General features: G+C 43.8%; 1 protein-coding gene across 19 annotated transcripts in view; it reads left to right on the top strand.

Annotated features, from left to right (window-relative positions):
* Nucleotides 1-18523, top strand: part of RGS6 (regulator of G protein signaling 6) — a 615519-nt gene that overhangs the window by 4008 nt on the left and 592988 nt on the right. The window contains exon 2 of one of the 19 annotated variants that reach the window (XM_088839476.1): nt 2766-3285. The exons of the other annotated variants lie outside the window; for them this stretch is intronic. The gene's annotated coding sequence lies outside the window, so the exon portion shown is untranslated. The remainder of the gene's footprint in view (nt 1-2765; nt 3286-18523) is intronic. 19 annotated transcript variants of the gene reach the window in all.

Genomic DNA, 18523 nt, shown 5'->3' with positions numbered 1-18523 from the left:
GGGTGATCTTTGCTTGAAGCAGGCTTTTTCAAACGCAAATGGCTAGGATCACCCCCTGAGTTTTGGACTTGGCTGGTCTGGGGTGAGGCCTGAGAATTTACATCTCTAACAGGATGATCTGCAGATGATGCTGATTCTGCTGGACCACCCTGAGAACCAGATGGTAAGCTCCTTGGGGGCAGAAACACTGTTGCAGTTGTCTTTGCGTCCATCTGCCCCATGCCTAGGAATGTACCTGCCGGTTCAGTTCAGTTCAGTCGCTCGGTCGTGTCCGAATCTTTGCAACCCCATGAACCACAGCACGCCAGGCCTCCCTGTCCATCACCAACTCCCAGAGTTCACTCAAACTCATGCATCGAGTCGGTGATGCCATCCAGCCATCTCATTCTCTGTAGTCCCCATCTCCTCCCACCGCCAATTCCTCCTAGCATCAAAGTCTTTTCCAGTGAGTCAACTCGTTGCATGAGGTGGCCAAAGTATTGGAGTTTCAGCTTTAGCATCAGTCCTTCCAATGAACACCCAGGATTGATCTCCTCTAGAATGGACTGGTTGGTGCCTAGTAAACATTGTTGAATTTCTTATCAGTTTTCTCCTTGGGGAAACAACTTTCCGAAGCAGTCGAGATAAAAGAGCTCATCACCCATCATTTGGAACCATTAAATCTGTAATAAGAGTAATAATAAGTCATGAAACCCAGTTCTTCCAAGTGCAGGGAGAGCAAAAACTGCTCACAAGTAGGCAATTAAAATGCACATTAAACCTAATGAGTTACGTTAAGTAACAGCTCAGAGTACCTGCTTGAGAAACCACAAAGCTCCTCCAGTGCTTCATGGCTGCCTCCCTGAGACCTGTAAAAGGCAATTCATTTTCTACCACATACACATTCCGATAAGGGGAAGGAAATTCACTATTAATTATCCCAAGTACCAAGGCAGTGGCTAAAGCAAGCAGTGGTCCAGACTCCACCCCTAACCCCCCAAAGGCAGACCTCCGCTCCTTAGCTCATCTTGACCAGTCTCCGACCACGTAGGCCTCCCTCTTATGACCAAGGAAACAAGATAAAAGGGTGGTGAGTGACTGCGTTTGTTAGTTAGGAGGTTCCAGCTGGCTGAAACTTCCCAATCAGGACTTGTTGATCTCCCTTGGAGGGACTGATGCTAAAGCTGAAACTCCAATACTTTGGCCACCTCATGAGACGAGTTGACTCACTGGAAAAGACTCTGATGCTGGGAAAGGTTGGGGGCGGGAGGAGAAGGGGACGACGGAGAATGAGATGGCTGGATGGCATCACCGACTCTGTGGACATGAGTTTGAGTGAACTCCGGGAGTTGGTGATGGACAGGGAGGCCTGGCGTGCTGTGATTCATGGGGTCGCGGAGAGTCGGACACGACTGAGCGACTGAACTGAACTGAACTGAACTGATCTCCCTTGTGTGGCTACTTTGTGGGTAAAAAAACGTATCCTTTTCTTCCACTTCCACGTTAGAAACATAGGGTGCAGAGGATACCCATTTTTAAGGAAGGAAATGGAAAAATGTGTCAGTAGTGAAATCCAGAGAGAGCAGGTGCTCCTGTGAGTGAGGCTTTTCAAGTGAGTTGTGGTGGAGACAGCTGTTCAAGCTTTTGAAATACTTTGGTAAAACCATCAAAGGAAAAGAAAAATCACTTTTGGCATGTAGAACTCCCTTGTCCTCTACCATCTGCCTTACCCTGGAGGTTATTTTCTTGCACAGGGGGGCACACACATCCAGGAGAGCATCCTGAGATGGGAGTGTCCTGTATGAGCCTGAACTGGCGGTGGCAGCTCTTGGAGGTGCCCAGGAGCCTGTGTTGCACTTGATATAGGCCAGCCCTGAGCTCACACAGAGATCCATAGCTCTTCAAGTAGCACGACAGGCTTTTCCACCCCGTTCCTTGTGTCCTCATCTGTAAAATAAAAATAAAGAATATGCCCCTTGAATATGTGTGGTTGTGATGAGAAAATAGGATCCTGGGCAGAGGAGGCCCAGTAGCTGGAGAAGATGGGCCCTGTTTCATCATAGTTGTTATTTTCTGATAATTTTGATAATGACTTATTCACAACCCTGGTTGTTCCCTGGGCGAAATCTGAAAGCAGCCCCCAGACACGGAGGGCACAGAGGTGGAAGAAACGAGGGAAACGCAGCAGATTGGTAGGCGGCAGATGTAATAAGCAAGGGAACTTACATAAGAGGCTTGTCTTAGACACTGCAAGAGGGGTAGCTCATTGCACCCACCCGCCAGTACCTTACAAAATTATGTTTTTCTCAGGCCTGTGTTTCTGTTTTGAGGTTCTAACTGGGATCAGTCACATCTTCAGTCCAGGCAGTCTCAGCAACTTACTGTCTCAAGGCTACGGTCCTTGCAGATGGCTCCCTGGGGGAGGGTGGGCAGAGTGTACATTCCAGGCACGAGGAGGGGTGTGAAGCCTCTGAGTGCCCATTCAGCTCGCAGGTCAACTGGAAGCCGTGGCCTCTGCATGACCTCCTCCTGCGTGAGTCTGGTGGGAAATTGGTATTTCAGGGCAATGGTTGCCAGCTGTTTTCTGTTCCTGTGGACCTGCTCTATCAGCCAAGCATTGGAGGAACTTCTGAGTTCTTTGGAGCAGCGGTCCCCAACTTTTTTTTGCACCAGGGACCAGTTTCGTGGAAGACAGTTTTTCTACAGACTGGAGGTAGGGAGATGGTTTGGGGGTGATTCAAGCTTGTTACATTTATTGTGCACTTTTTCTATTATTATTGAATCAGTTCCACTGCAGATCATCAGGCATTAGATCCCGGAGGTTCCCTACCCCTGCCTCGGAGAATGCTGCTCCATGATTCTGACCCTAGAGGATGTGGCCCAAGCACTCAGTGGAAATGGTGGAGTGGAGGATGGCCTTCCCTGTGGCAGCCAAAGATTTCCTTGAGCCTAAAGGTCGCTGATCACCAGCAGGAAGAGAAATGAAACTCAGGGGCTGCAGCTGCATCGATATCTCTCGTGCCAGACTACGACCCACACCGGACGAGGCCCTGTGCTGTTTTCCTCTATTTCCTTGCTATCTCTCAGTGTGCTTGTGCATGGTAGGGGTTTGGTAAATATTTGCTGAATTGTTGACCTGCAGAGTGACAGCTCTGTAGGGGGGCGGGGCGGTGAAAATGGAAGGCAGGATGGACTCATAGTAGTGCCCTGTAGACTGGATCCGGTGTGGGTGCAAGACCTTTTCCAGGGTGGATGCATGGACTGGTTTGGGTGCAGGTGCATGGGCAGTTTCACGGAGGATGCAAGGTACAAGTGGCTATAATCCTTATTCTTACTGCTTGCTTGATTCTGCCTGGCTGGATTCACCTGAGAGACACAATATAGTGAGGTCCTCCAACCTAGTTTGCAATTGTGCATCCGTGTTTGTCTCTCCCACTGGTTTTATCTTGCCCCACTGCAAGGCAAGACACAGCATATGCTTGAGAGAAATTGGATTCCTAAGCCCAAAGTTGCCCAGCCTACAAAGCTATGGAGCTGTCATATGGCAGGGGACTGACCTTATAACTATCAGTACATTAAAGAAGGGGATGACAGAGGATGAGATGGCTGGATGGCATCACCGACTCAGTGGAGACGAGTTTGAGTAAACTCTGGGAGTTGGTGATGGACAGGGAGGACTGGCGTGCTGTGGTCCATGGGGTTGCGAAGAGTCAGACACGACTGAGAGATTGAACTGAACTGAACTGAACATGTAAAGCTATTGGAGAGCAAAATTTTTAATAAGAATTAGGTGGTATCACTCCCATTTTACAGATGAAGGAACTGAAGTTGAAGCAGTTCAGCCACTTGCCCTTGGTCAGATAGTTGTTGAGTTAATAAAACCAAGATTTAAGTCCAGATCTTTTCTGACCCAAAATCCCGAGTCTTGCGGATATATCACTAGGTCAGGGATAAACAGAGACCCTTCCCTTGGAATCAGTTCAGTTCTTTTGGAGAGAAATAGAAATGAATAGAAAATAAACAATAAAAGATGTTAATTGATGGTTTAGGAGCATCATGCATGGAATTTTATGTCAGATTATGTAGCAAGTAGATGATGAAGACAGTAATACCGTCTAGTTCAGAGAGAACACTGTCTAATCAGACCTGGAAGAGAGGCTTCGGGAGAGAGGCAAACATGTCATAGGTGAGCAGAGGGGATAACTGCAAGCTTTTCAGGTAAGAGGTATTAATAATAATAATTACACCAGTTGTTAAGCCAGTTATTGTTAGCTTTCAGAGTAAGAGCTGCTATTGTAAAATCTTCATCATCGTGTCCTCCCAGACCATCGTAGCTGAAGTGAAACTCCTGCTTCCGTGCAGTGATCTTTAGTGCCTTATTCTCAGCTTTCTCACCATGACACTGCACTGTGTGTTTTTCATTTGTATATTGTCTGTCTCCATCCACTGAAATGTCCACTCCCTGAGAGCAGGAACTCTGTTTTATTCCATCTTGTTGCTTCACCATTTGTCAGATTTGGTTTCTAGTAATTGCTGGAGAGCTGATTGTAGAAGGAATGAAGGGAGGAAAAAGCCTTAGAAAATGGGTTGCGAACTCAAACACAGAGCCAGTTAGGTCAAGCAGATGAATGAAACAAGTGGGGTTTCTTTCGCAACGTTAGCTTAAGTTGCAGTTTTTTCCCCATCTAAATCACGCTTTGTGTGTAAAACATGTAGAAAGTTTTTACTCCCAGAAAGAAATGTACTTATCCTCAGTTTTCTTGAAACTGGGGGCCCTCTGCCACATTTTTGAAAGAGACATGGGAGCCAGAAAACAATTTCGTTCTTTTAAAAAGCCCAACAGCCATCCATGTGTGATGATGAATGGCATCTGGTGCTAGACCTCAGGGTTGAGAAGCATTAGGGTAGGTGAGGACTGTTAAAGCAAAGGGTATGTGCTGCTCAGAAAGCTGTTGTCATCCATTTGTTTCATCCAATTTTCGTCATTAGCAACTAATTCCAATTAGAAAAATATTATAGGGATCTGCACTCCCCAGTCCAAATAGAACACTTGTTTGAGCTGGCGGATGTTTTGTTTTTCTTCTGCTTATGACCTCTGTGGAAGAAAGACAACTTAAATATCCTATATATCTTTCCCTGAAGCCACTATGTAAGTGTTACGGTATTTAGATTCCAAACCGAACAGGAAGCTGCCATTATATTATTTTGCTGACCATACATCCTAAAACAAAGACTGATTCAGCAGCTGGTCAAAATAGAAAGGATGCATTCACAAAGAATACATTTATTGATTATATTTGAGTTTTTTTTTTTTTTTTTTTAAGGGAAGGCACTTTAACTTTCAGAATGGCAGGTAGTTTAGGGGCTTGACTGCTGGTGACATTAGACAAAACCACTTAATGCTACTGATCTGTGTTCTCTCCGGGTGCAGAACAGGGCTGAGAAATTACGATTGCTTTGAGGGCATTCCTGAAAGGGAGAGTATTCCTGAAAATCTGAGGTTTAGTCGGTTCTTAGTTGGGGGATAGGGGAGGATGCAGGTCCCTATCCTAAGTCACTGTTGGTCTAAGGTCTCCGGTGTTCTTCTCTGCCCCTTGTCCTGCTTGTTCATCATGTCAACGGTCCCACTACCGAAGGCCCTTTTGTAGATCATGACTAATCAGATGTGGCTCTGGTGTTTAGGAAGTTTTATATCTTTTGAGGGGGAAAAAGATGGAGTAACAGGATGTGGTAAGACAGGTGTGTATAGGAATGGGGGAGGGAGACTGCAAGAGGCTGAGTGGATGAGCTGGGTGTTGGGGGACCAGCGGGTTGGGGACCTGCAGAGATGGGGCAGGGGACACAGGTGGTCAAAGTGTGCTTCAGGCAGTTCAGTGTAAGTAAAAGATTAGAGGTGACGTAGTGTGCAAAGGGTTTTTAATACCTCTCTATTGAGTCAGGTACTTTCAGTCTGGGTAGATGAGCTTAGAACTTAAGGGGAAACAGGGAAGGGTAATTTAGGTTGTAAGGAAAATTGTTGACTAAATATTTATGTGTACTGCAGGTGAAATGAGAAAACAGGGTAGGCTGAGTGACATTTTCCTCACCTAATGTTGGTAATGGAGGATATGTCACAATGAATTTCTAGTTACTTCTCGCTGTTATCAAGGAGTTTGCTCCCCTGCAGTGAAACGAGAGAAAGTGGGTTTGCTTTATTACAGTCAGTGCACAGTTTCCATGCAAATGGGCATTTCTACCCACTGTGCCAGGCTCACTGTCCAAATGTTCAATGCCTTTTTGGCTTTCAGACTGAGAGAGTGACCACTGACTCCTGGATCATCCTGTGACTCAAGGGGAAAGTGGATATATCTTGGGATAAACTTAATTTAACTTGCTTGGCATGACCAGTTAGGAAGTTCTCAGATGTCTCACCCTAACACATAGGGTATTTAGCTTTATGCCAGAGCGTATGCTGTCAATTCTAGGTTTTCCTTTCTTTGGCTTCCGTTAGCTTTCAAAAGCTTCTCTGCAAAAACCACTTACCCAGCCTGCCATCTGCCATACTCCCCCACTTAAAAAAAATCCATTTTTAATCCCCAGTTTCTTATATTTTCTAATTATACTTAACAGGAATGACCACTTGACTATCAGAAGTGTATTTGGAAGTAGGTTTTTTTAAGTTGAACTTTGCTTATTGAGAATTCTTGGTTGACGAAAATTTGCTGTGGTTGAAATTATTCATATTGTTGGTTATACATGGATAAATAGTGACCGACAAGACAAGAAGTGAAAATTTGGGCCAGTCTATTGAAGGAGTTAAATGCCACACATATATAATAAAGGTAATAGTGATAATGGTGGTTCAGAGTTCTATTGGATGTGGACAAAAAACAACTGCACTGAGACAAAATTCAAACCAACTGAAGCGAAAAGGAATTAATCTGACTAGTAAATCTTGGAATTCAGGCATGGCTGGATCCAGGGACTTAAATGATACCATTAGCACTTCTTACTGACACCTCATCATCTTCATATCCTCCTTCTGCGCCACTAGACAAAAAGAAGATACTCATTAATCTCCTTCCCTTCATAGGGTTTCAGACTAATCCCTCATGGGGAAGGGGCCTTCTTTCTTCCAGTGTTCTTATCTCACCCCTCAAAGAAGGATCCTAATTGGTCCTGACTAGACTCACATGTCTGTCTTGGGCCAATCAGTGTGTCCTGTGGTATGGCATACCTTGCTGAGGACGGTTCACAAGTCCATCTTTCTCTGTCAGAAGAAGTAAACTTAACATATATATATATATATATTTATATATACACACATATACTGGGCAAAAAGTACAGTATCTACCTCAGACTTCTAAACTGGCTGAAAGACTTTGGAAATATTTGCTGGGGAGTAGTGGGCTTCCCTGAAAGCCCAGTTAATAAAGAATCCTGCAATTCAGGAGACCCCGGTTCCATTCCTGGGTAAGGAAGATCCATTGGGGAAGGGATAGGCTACGCACTCCAGTGTTCTTGGGCTTCCTTTGTGGCTCAGCTGGTAAAGAATCCGCCTGCAGTGTAGGAGACCTGGGTTCAATCCCTGGGTTGGGAAGATCCCCTGGAGAAGGGAAAGGCTATACCCAACTCCAGTATTCTGGCCTGGAGAATTTCATGGACTGTATAGTTCATGGGGTCACAAAGAATAGGACACGACTGAGTGACTTTCACTTTCAGAAAGTTATTAAGAACAAGTGCAGAGTATTTCAACCACTCTTTGGAAGTTCTGAGATATTTTGTAAGAGTTGGAAGACTTTCATTATCCAAAATAAAGTCTTTGGGTAACGTGAAGCATTCCTTAAGTAGTGTGTTTCCAGTCTTGCTTCCCTTCTGTATCACTTCTCTAGTTCTGTCATTATTGCTCCTGGTCTGTGCCTACACACAGAGTAACTGAGTATGTATAGAGTGGTGACAGATAAAACCTCTAGCTCCTCCAGCATCCCTACAACCATATCTCTGTAATTTCATCACTTTTTGCATTGCTTTAGATGATGTGAGTGCTACCTTGAGAATGGAAAAGTATCTCAGTGAATTTTCAAAGAGTAAACACATCTATACTGTCACTCCCAGGTTAAGAGAGAGAATATTACCATTGCCCCCCAAACTACCTCTTGCACCCTCCCAGTAGTACTGAATATCTTCTTTCCCCAGTGGTGACCACTAACCTGATTTCTAATACCATATCTTTCCCATATTTGAAATATATGAAATATATATGGAGTTATATGTGTATACTCTTTTTGTTTCTTCTTAGGCACAATACTGGTTGAGAGGTTCATCCATGACGTGGTATGTAGCAGTGGTTTATTTTTACTGCTGTATGGCAACCCACTCAGTTACATCTCACAGTTTATTCATCTGTTGATGTGTATTTGGGACATTTCCAGGTTAGGGTTACTGTGAATAATGCTGCTATAATTTTTTGTAAGTGTTTTTTGGCACACGTATGACTGGGTTTCTGTTTGTTACACTCCTAAGACTGGATCTCTGGGACATATATTCAAATTTAGGAGGGCCTTACAAAGAGACTTCCTAAGTGGTTGTACCAGTACAACCACTTCCATCATCAGTTTATGAGTGTTTCGGTTTCTCCAAATACTTGTCAACACTTGGAATTGTCAGACTTTTTAATTGTAGCCATTGTGGTGGGTGGGTAGTTGTGTGTCATTGTGGTCTCAGTTTGCCTTGGTGACTAACGATGTGCCTTGTTAGTATTTTTTTTTAATCACTTTTATTTAATCTTTTGTAGTCCCTCTTCAAGTTTATTGCCTATTTTTCATTTGGATTATCTGTTTTATCAATTTGGGTTTTTAAAACAAATTCTGGTTTGTTTTAAATGGTATCTTTTAAAAACATCATTTTCTGATTATTTGTTGTGGGTATATAGAAATACAGTTGATTTTTATATATTGACCTTATATCCAGTGACTTTGTTAAATTCACTTGTAAATCCTAGTAAGTCTGATTGGTAGATTATTATGACTTTTCCATATACATAATTAAATTACATGCAAAACGTTTTTACTTCTTGTTTTGCAGTCATTGTTGGCTTCCCAGGTGGCTCGGTGGTAAAGAATCTGCCTGCAGTGCAGGAGATGCAGGTTCAGTCCCTGGGTGGGGAAGATCCCCTGGAGAAGGAAACGGCAACCCACTCCAGTATTCTTGCTTGGGAAATCCCATGGACAGAGGAGCCTGGTGGACTACAGTTCATCGGGCTGCAAAAGAGTTGGATATGACTGAGTGAATAAACAAACAAAATTGCTGTCTTCGTGCCTTTATTTCTTTTTCTTGTCTATTGTGTTGGTTGAGACCTCTAATATGATGGTGAATAGGAGTGGTCATAGAGGGCATCCTTGTCTCATTCCTAATCTTGGTGGGAAAATTTTTGAAGTCACTATATGCGTTTTTAATATATCTCTTATCAAATTAAGCAAATTTTCTTACATTTAAATTTTGCTCAGAGTATTTTCATGAATGGATGTTGGACTTGACAAGATACATTACACCAATGTTGCAGAAATGTCCACTCCCTTCTAAACTTCCCTCTTCTCCATATGACCTCATTGCATTGGGAGCTCTCTTTTCAAAATTTTATCCAACTTTTCTAGTTTTTCTGGGGTGTGTGTGTGTGTGTGTGTGTTCTGCTATAAGAATAGTGTAGGATATGGTACATTCTAATTGTACTATTTTTGTCTTCCATCTACATAATATGAATAAAATCGTACCCTTAGGAATCTATCTTCTTATTTCTTTGACCTATATTTCTCCTGTCTGATGAGCCTTATGAATAGATCTTTCTTTTGTCAAGTCTTGCTGTCTCTAGAAGGGAAAATGTCTGTACACTCCACGTGTATGAGCTGCAGAGTCATGAAAGAGATGGATCCCTTATTTTTCAAAAAAAGAAATTAATTAATTTATTTTTGTCTGTGTAGGTCTTTGCTGCTCTGCTTGGGCTTTCTCTAGTTGTGGTACACAAGCTTCTCACTGCGGTGGCTTCTCTTGTGGACCGCGGGCTCTATAGGGCTAGAGCTTCTGTAGTTGTGGCGCCTGGGCTTAGTTGCTCTGTGGCAAAGGGAATCTTCCCAGACCAGGGATTGAACTCATGTTCCCTGCAATGGCAGGCAGACTCTTAAGCACTGGACTATCAGCAAAGTCCTAGACCCCATATTTAACTGCCTAGTTTTAGAGTATAAAGATACTGATTTTTACCTGTTCTAAAAATTAAAAAAAGAAGAAAGAAAAAACCAAAATCCCAAGGAGTAAAACTGACATCTTCTAAAAAAAGAAGCCAATTGGAGTACTTTTCTTCTTGGTCCCCTAGGAACATGTCATCCTCTTCATCTGTTAGTCATCCCCTTCTTGTGCATAGAAGCTGGCAAAGCTTCTCTGTCACCCCTGTTTCTCCTCTAGCCGTCACACTATCTTTCATGTGAAATAAGAGAATAATAAAATGTTACTTTTGCAGTCCCTAGAGTCAGTTGTATTAGTCAGTAGTATTAGACACTACGATCTTAAAATCTGTACTTACAAAATGTAAGTCCTCTTGGGCACTTGAATCTGAAGACTTGCATTTTCACACTGGCTCTTTTAACTGACCAGGAAAGTGACATTCAAGTGTAATTCTGTCTCCCAGGCCTTGCTTCCAGCCTCTGAAAAATGAAGTGATCAGGCTTGTTCAGGGAACAGAAAAAAAATGTATGTGAAGGATCAAAGAGTAAATACTTTGGGCTCTGTGGGCCACATCAACTCTGCTACAACTTCTCAGCCCCACCCTTATATATGAAAGCAGCCAAGGCAATGAGTAAACAGATGGGTGCTGGCAAAACTTTGTTTATGGCACAGAATATTGATTTTATGCAGTTTTCATGTGTCACAAAATATTATTCTTCTGTTAATTTTTTTCTACCATCTGAAAAGGTAAAAGCCATTCTTAGCTCACAGACCATATGAAAACAGGCAGAAGGCTAGGTTTGTCCCACAGGCCCTAGATGGCTGACCCTTGAACTCGTTTATTGTCTGGGGAGGGAGCTCTGTGTTAGGCACCGATAGGCTAATCTTTAAAAAAGTTTTTTTTTTTTTTTTTTCTGGCCAAACTAAATAAAAGCCTTATGTGGAAGCCCTGGTCATGATGCATTGTGTTTGGCTTTCAACAAAAAATCATGAACCGTGCTAAGAGGCAATGAAAAAACACAGTCTAGAAAGTCTTATTCTTTTCTTGTAGGTCAATTAAGAATAATAAAATACAAGATTTTATTTCCCTTTATTTCTTCCCTGATGCTTGCTCTTGAATTTGGTAGATCCAAGTTTCTGACCAGTAAAATTTTCCTCTGCCTGAAGAACTTTTAGCATTTCTTGCCGGCAAGTCTGCTAGTGATGAACTCACTCAGTGGTTATTGTCTGAGAAAGTTTATTTTTCCTTCACTTCTGAAGGATCGTTTCACTCGATGTAGACTTCCAAGTTGGTGTTTTTTTTCCCTCTCAATATTTTTAGTATTCCGTTGCACTCATGTTTGTGTGATTTCTGGTGAGAGGCCCCATGTAATCCTCATCCTTGTTCTTCCATAGCTGAGGTTTTTCTTCTTGTTTCTCTCTAGATTTTTCCTTTGTCTTTCATCTTCTGCAGTGTGAATATGGTATATCTCGGGGTACTGTTTTGTTTTAATGTATGCTGATTGGTCTCTTATCTTTCTGGATCTGTGTTTTGTGTATATCATTAACTTTGGAAAATTCTGCCAATATTCCTTTAAATATGTCTTCTTTCTCTTTTTTTCCTCTTGGTACTGTAGTTATATGTTTTGATATGTACCATATTTTTGGTGTATTCTGTTCCATTAAAATTTTTTCTTCCTCCCCTGCACCTTTTTTTCCACTTTTGGAAGTTTCTATTGACCTCAAGCTCACTGAATCTTTCCCTGGCCATAGAGTCCACCCATGAGCCCATTGAAGGCATTCTTAATTTGTTACAGTGTTTTTGACTTTTAGCATTTCCTTTTTAAGGATTTCTGGAAGCATTTCTACCTCTCCGCTTTCATTATCATCTATTTTTCTGTTAGAACCTTTAGCATATTTGATCAGAGTGATTTTAAATTTCTTGTCTGATAATGTCAACTTCTGTGTCATATCTGCTTTTCACAACTGCTTGTCTCTGTGCTGACTCATTTGAAAAGACCCTGATGTTGGGAAAGATTGAAGCAGGAGGAGAAGGTGATGACAGAGGATGAGATGGCTGGATGGCATCACCGACTCAATGGACATGAGTTTGGATAAACTCCTGGAGTTGGTGATGGACAGGGAGGCCTGGCGTGCTGTGGTTCATGGGGTCACAAAGAGTCAGACACACTGAGCGACTGAACTGAACTGTCTCTCTAGATTGTGTGTTTTCATTGCCACAGCGTGGATCATGATTTTTTTTCTTGAAAGCTGAATATGATGAATCAGGTAATAGAAACTGAGGTAACCAGGGCTTCCCCATGAGGTTTTATTTAATTTGGCCAGGAGTTGGGCTGTGCTTAACATTTGTTGTAGTCATAGCTGCTAGAAGTTTCAAATTCCTTTGGTCTTCTTTTTGCTTTCTCTCTTGACTTAACATTTCCCTATGTACTCCTTATCCACTTATGTAGCATCACTGGCTCAATGGACCAGAGTTTGAACAAACTCCAGGAGATAGTGAAGGACAGGGAAGCCTAGCATGCTGCGATTCATGGGGTCGCAAAGAGTTGGACACGACTTAGCAACTGAACAACAACAGCAATGTTGTTCTCTTACACTTCAGAGAGTAAGTGTCTTGGAGGCCTTTGAGGTGTAGCCTGCTGTTATCATACTGGAGCCTGTCGGTGTGGTGAGAGGGTGAGGCTGAGAAGCAATGTGCTGTCCATCAGCTTCCAGTGAAGAGCCAAAGTGGAGCAACTTCCCTTTAGTAAATGCAGCAACGCTTCTATTGCAATGGAAAGAAGACCAAGAACTTGGTGGTTTAGGTGAGGCTGTCTCAAGATGAGAGACTTGCCTTCTTGTTCAGTCGCTAAGTCATGTCCGACTCTTTGCGACCCCATGGACTGCAGAACCCCAGGCTTCCCTGTCCTTCACTGTCTCTCAGAGTTTGCTCAAACTCATGTCCATTGAGTCAGTGATGTCATCCAACCATCTTATCCGCTGTCATCCCCTTCTCCTCCTGCCTTCAATCTTTCCCAGCATCAGGGTCTTCTGAGTCAGCTCTTCACATCAGGTGGCCAGAGTATTGGAACTTCAGCTTCAGCATCAGTCCTTCCAATGAATATTCAGCATTGATTTCCTTTAGGATTGACTGGATTGACTCTCAAGAGTCTTCTCCGGCACCACAGTCTGAAAGCATCAATTCTTCAGCTCTCAGCCTTCTTTAAGGTTCAACTCTCACATCCGTACATAACTACTGGAGAAACCATAGCTGTGACTCTATGGACCTTTGTTGGCAAAGTGCCTTGCCTTCTGCTGGCTTCCATTTCTTCAATGGATTTCGCACTGAGCCCATCAACTGAGACCATGTATGAAGCTTGAACAAGGAGAAGTTTTAAGATAGCCAATTCAGAAGGCAAGTTTGGCAGGAAAGCCTTTTAGCTTCGGTGAGCAGAGTTGACTAGCTTTCTTTTCCTTTTTGTTTTTCCTTCCTCCCTCCCTCCCTTCTTTCCTTTCTTCTCATTGACATTTTGTGCTCATGAATTTGAACTGCAGCTTATCAGCCCGGTTGTGTGACTTCCTCCCCACCCTCCAGTGTTCACCTGCTCAGTGTGAGCTTGGATATTCAGATTCTGTGTGGCGGAGAGTTGGGTTCCACCAGTGTTGGAGTTTTGTCAGCAAAGATGACACAGAAAGGGGGAGGTGAGGAAGTGGAGGCCATTTGTAAGAGAGTGATGATGAGTGATTGAAATATTGGAGCCAGGGAGAGAGGAATGTGAAGGCAGAGTGAGGATCAGTAAGGGATGGTACCAAAGGTGTGGTTGAAATGCATAGAGTGTCTGAGGATGAGGAATGTTTGTTGGGAATGTAGAGTAGGTGATCTGGAAAGAGGGACAGTGGGAAGAGGGTGCCCTCTCAGTTTGTACTGGGGCTTGAAGTGGTACAGTCAGCAGGGATGGCAAGATTCAGCCTGTGGCCATGTGAGATGGTCGCTGAGGAGGAGGAAGGGAAACCGTTCAGATGAGGGAAGAGAAGGGCAGACAAACCAGTTCTGGCTCTAACATTAAAGTTGCCGAGTTGACCAAGGGATGGAGAAAACCTCTGAGACCTGCAAGCTGGAATCTTCAGGAAATGAAAAGGCTTAGCAGGAGAGGATGGGTGGCTGATGGTCTGAGTGTTGCAAGAGAAATCTGAGTAGAGCAACAGGAGGGAAATCATTGAAGCAACAGTGGAGAGCCAGGAGGATGCTTGCCTTCCTTCCTGGTCTTGAGATAGGTAGGGTGAGGACCACTACGTGCAGGGCAGGGGATGTCTTTGTGGGGAGCCAGGTTTCCATGAGGGTCACAGAAGGTTCGAGTTCGGAGAGGAGGTGGAAGGACATAGGGGATATACCATTAACAGAAGAAAAGCTCAAAAGGTGGGAGGAGTCAGCGAAGAGTTGTCAGGGTCTGTACTGTCCAGAGCTGTGTGGAGTTCACGGCCCCCGGTAAGAGAGGATGCCCTGAACTCCAAGCAGATTGCAGTAGCAGAACCAGAGGCATGTCACATGGTCAAGCGCATCCTGCTCTGTGAAGAACTTTCCACTTCTCCCTCCCAGCTTTTTAGGACTTGTGTTTAATATAAGGAATGCAAAAATATTTTTCTTTATAAGCAGCTTTGGTCGATTAGTTTGTTTAGGCTGTCAGACAGCTGAGCAACTTAGGGAGGATTGCATTTATTTACATGCCTTCAGGTAGAGTTGATAATGGGGACATTCACTTCACTGATGGCATTAAGAAAGAACCACTGATTAGCTGAGAACCTGCTATGTACTGGTTGTATCATGTACCAGAAGTACTTGCTACTGAGCATGCTGTAATTAGTCTATGTGTGCTAAATACTGTGTATTTAAGTATATACTGAAATTTTGCATATTTACAAAATTTTGTTTTCAATACTTTGTATCAGTGATTTCACTGGAGACCAAGCTGACTTGTTGGAGAAAGTCTGTGGGCCTTGAAGTCTGTGGGATTTGAATTCTAGATTCATGACTGACAGGCTGTTTTACCTTTGGGCAAGTGGCCTATGCCCTTGAACTTCAGTGTTCGCATCTGTAGTGTGGGAGTGATAACATCCGCGTGTTAGAGGTGCCATGAGGCATTGCCCAGGTGATTCTAATGAGCAGGCCACGTGGAGGCCCACTGGCACAGGTGATGAGTATTTGTTCCATTTAATGAAAGAGGAAACCAAGGCTCAAGGAGGCTAAATAAGCATAGAAATACATTGTTCATGGTCACACGGCTCTTAAGTAGCGTGGCCAGGACTGAGAGCCAGTTCTTTGACTCCAGGATCCTAGCTTTATCCATCACAGTGAGTTTCTGGCAGAATTCAAGGGAAGTTAAAGAAGCCCCACCTTAGTCAGCATGGCTGCCCAGTCAGTCAGCAGCGCGGGGCGGGATGGGAGTGGTCAGGTGAAGAGACGGCAGACCCCATGGGCTCTAAGTCACTAGTTCCCAAACCTGACTGTACTTCCAAATCACCGGGGGGAGGTTTTCATTTATAAGTCTCCAGGGACTTCCTTTGGGTTGTGGTGCTGGAGAAGACTCTAGAGAGAGTCCCGTGGACTGCCAGAAGCTCAAACCAGTCAATCCTAAAGGAAATCAATTCTGAATATTCGTTGGAGGACTGAAGCTGAAGCTCCAATGCGTTGGCCACCTGATGCAAAGAGCTGACTCATTGGAAAAGACCCTGATGCTGGGAACGATTGAAGGCAAAAGGGAAAGCGGGCAGCAGAGGATGAGATGGTTAGATAGCATCACCAACTCAATAAACTCTGGGAGATACTGAAGAACAGGGAAGCCTAGTGTGCTGCAGTCCTTGGTGTCAGAAAGAGTTGGACACATTTTAGTGACTGAACAACAACAAAGGGACTGTCCTAGGCCTACAGGATTAGAATTTCTGGAGCATGGGAACCAGGAACATGTATCTTTATCACCGCCCTCCCCCCGCTCCCCCCCAGCCTGGTGATTCTGAGGCTGCTCGTCTTGCTCAGGTCCTTGAATCAGGTCTTGGGAATCCTTAAGTTCTAACTGAAGTCCTAAAATAACTTCCTTAAAATGAAGTCCCAAGTGAATACAGCCTAGTCTAATCCTGGGTACCTGGCATGCCAGCAACATTGACCCCTGAGGGTTGAACTATAGCCTATAACCCCTTGTTTTCAGATCTTTGGTGCATTACTTGAAACAGACATTCGAGCCATCATAGAGTAGCTGAACTCTGAGTATATAGGAGACATCAAGTTGGCAGACTCTGCAAAAACAGAAAGCGTTGTTTGTTCTTAAGAGCTGTTTCTCTTCCTTCTTCCCCCTTGAGGTTCCTGCCCACTCAGTCAGATTAGAGCTGTATAAACAAGATTGTACTACCGAGCTAGCACACATCTTGTAATTTTTTTTTTTTCTAAAGTGCTCAACATTGCTGATGTCAGAAAAGAAATCCATTGGATTTTAATGGGCCGAGGCAAACCATATGAATTGGATATAATATGGGGGAGAGGAAATAACATCAACAGAAATTCTTATTTGGCAGCATAAATATTTAGACTATGTCACAAGCAAGGTCTTATTACCTCTCCTACAAGGTCTTTCCCTGAATAGAGCTTTGAGGGCTGGGCATTTAGGGGTGGCGGGCACGATGTTTCAGGCTTCTTGCTGCTTGTGATGCTGGTTTTAGTGGTGGTGTGTATAACTGTAGTGGTCTGCTGTTTAGTTGAGCATCAGAATCACTGGAGAAGCTTGGGAGACTGCTGGTGGCTCCATCTCAGATATCCGACGACCTGGGGTGGGGGAAGGCTTTCTCCAGCGATTCTGGTGTCATTAGTCTGGCAGTTTCACTTGGCCAAGCACTGGTCAAAAACAAGACTGCTGGTCAATTGCTACAATTCATTCTTTGCCAAGGAAATTTGTGTGGCTTGTTTTATTCCTTTTCCAATAGGAACCCCCTGCAAGGTAGAGGATTCTCTGCTTCCAGGTGAAGACCCGAAAGTATAGGGTGAAGGAAGCAATTGCCAAAGGCCACACACACAACAGCCTTGATGTGGCCAGAGCTGAGATGCAATTCCTGGTGTGACTTTAAAGCCCCACCCTTTCCCACATCATCAAGGTCCTTCCTACCTGCCCTGCTCAGCATCATTGTCTGCTGGCCCCTAGGCCATGCTTGCTCTAGAGAGGCCAGTGTACAATGGGAAACAGCTGGCACTGGTTGTAACTGAAGCTACAAATGCAATGTATGTTTGGAGTGAATTGCAGTCCTGACTTTCAGAAGATTTACTAATTAGAGTTTGAGTCACAGATGTTCAGTTGTTTTATTATTCACAGGGTCTCTCCTCATATATTTCCTACCCTCCCACATAGTCCCTCTGATCTAAATTGCTCATGGATTCCAAAAGTGTATTCCTGAGTTAGGGCAGGCCCATATCAATAAACCTTGGGGAAAGTCTTCATGTGTGATTCCATCCTTGGGTCTTTGTGGATAAAGAGCCTTCTTTGCTGAGCAGTTTTAATGGCTTGTTAACCAGATGAGTGTTCTTGATGGGATATACTGCATCTCAGTGAAATCTTACCAGTTCTGTCATTCATTAAAAATATTTAAGTACCTTCTGCTGCTGCTGCTGCTAAGTCACTTCAGTTGTGTTCAACTCTGTGCGACCCCATAGACGGCAGCCGACCAGGCTCCGATGTCCCTGGGATTCTCCAGGCAAGAACACTGGAGTGGGTTGCCATTTCCTTCTCCAATGTGTGAAAGTGAAAAGTGAAAGTGAAGTCGCTCAGTCATGTCCGACCAGTAGCGACCCCATGGATGCAGCCCACCAGGCTCCTCTGTCCATGCGATTTTCTAGATGTCAGGAATAGAGGGGTCAACCCCACTGACAAAGACTCTGCTCAGGCAGAACTGGCTTTCTAGCAGTGGAGACCCCTGATAGACAAGTGAGCAAAGTCTTTTGAATTCAGATAGTTGCAAATTCCTGTGATTTCAGTCTCCACATTTGACTGACTTCCACTTAATCTCCTTGACATCAGATCACCGTTATGTTTTTTTTTTTTTTTTCCTTCCGAGTGTCTGCCACTTCTGTGGCTTCAGATGTCCATACCTGTGTTGTGACCCAGGCTGGAAGGACCTCTTCTGCCTCCCCCAGACTCCTGTTCATCCTTCTGATTGTAGTTGTCACCTCTTCCTGGTCTGTGCTGTCATAACTGAGCACCCACACATTACAATTGCCTACATTTCTGGACATGTCACCCCTCCTGGACTCTGAACATTTTAAGGAGCGACCATTTGTGTCTGATTTATCTTTATATCTCCAGAACGAAGCATGAAATTTTGTGCCATTGGATGC

This window comes from Moschus berezovskii, chromosome 9, assembly GCF_049115385.1.
Source record: "Moschus berezovskii isolate FMDL1 chromosome 9, NW_MosBer_1.0, whole genome shotgun sequence".
NCBI lineage: Eukaryota > Metazoa > Chordata > Mammalia > Artiodactyla > Moschidae > Moschus > Moschus berezovskii.
Note: the sequence above shows the minus strand (reverse complement) of the source record. Positions and strands in the feature narration are given on the sequence as shown.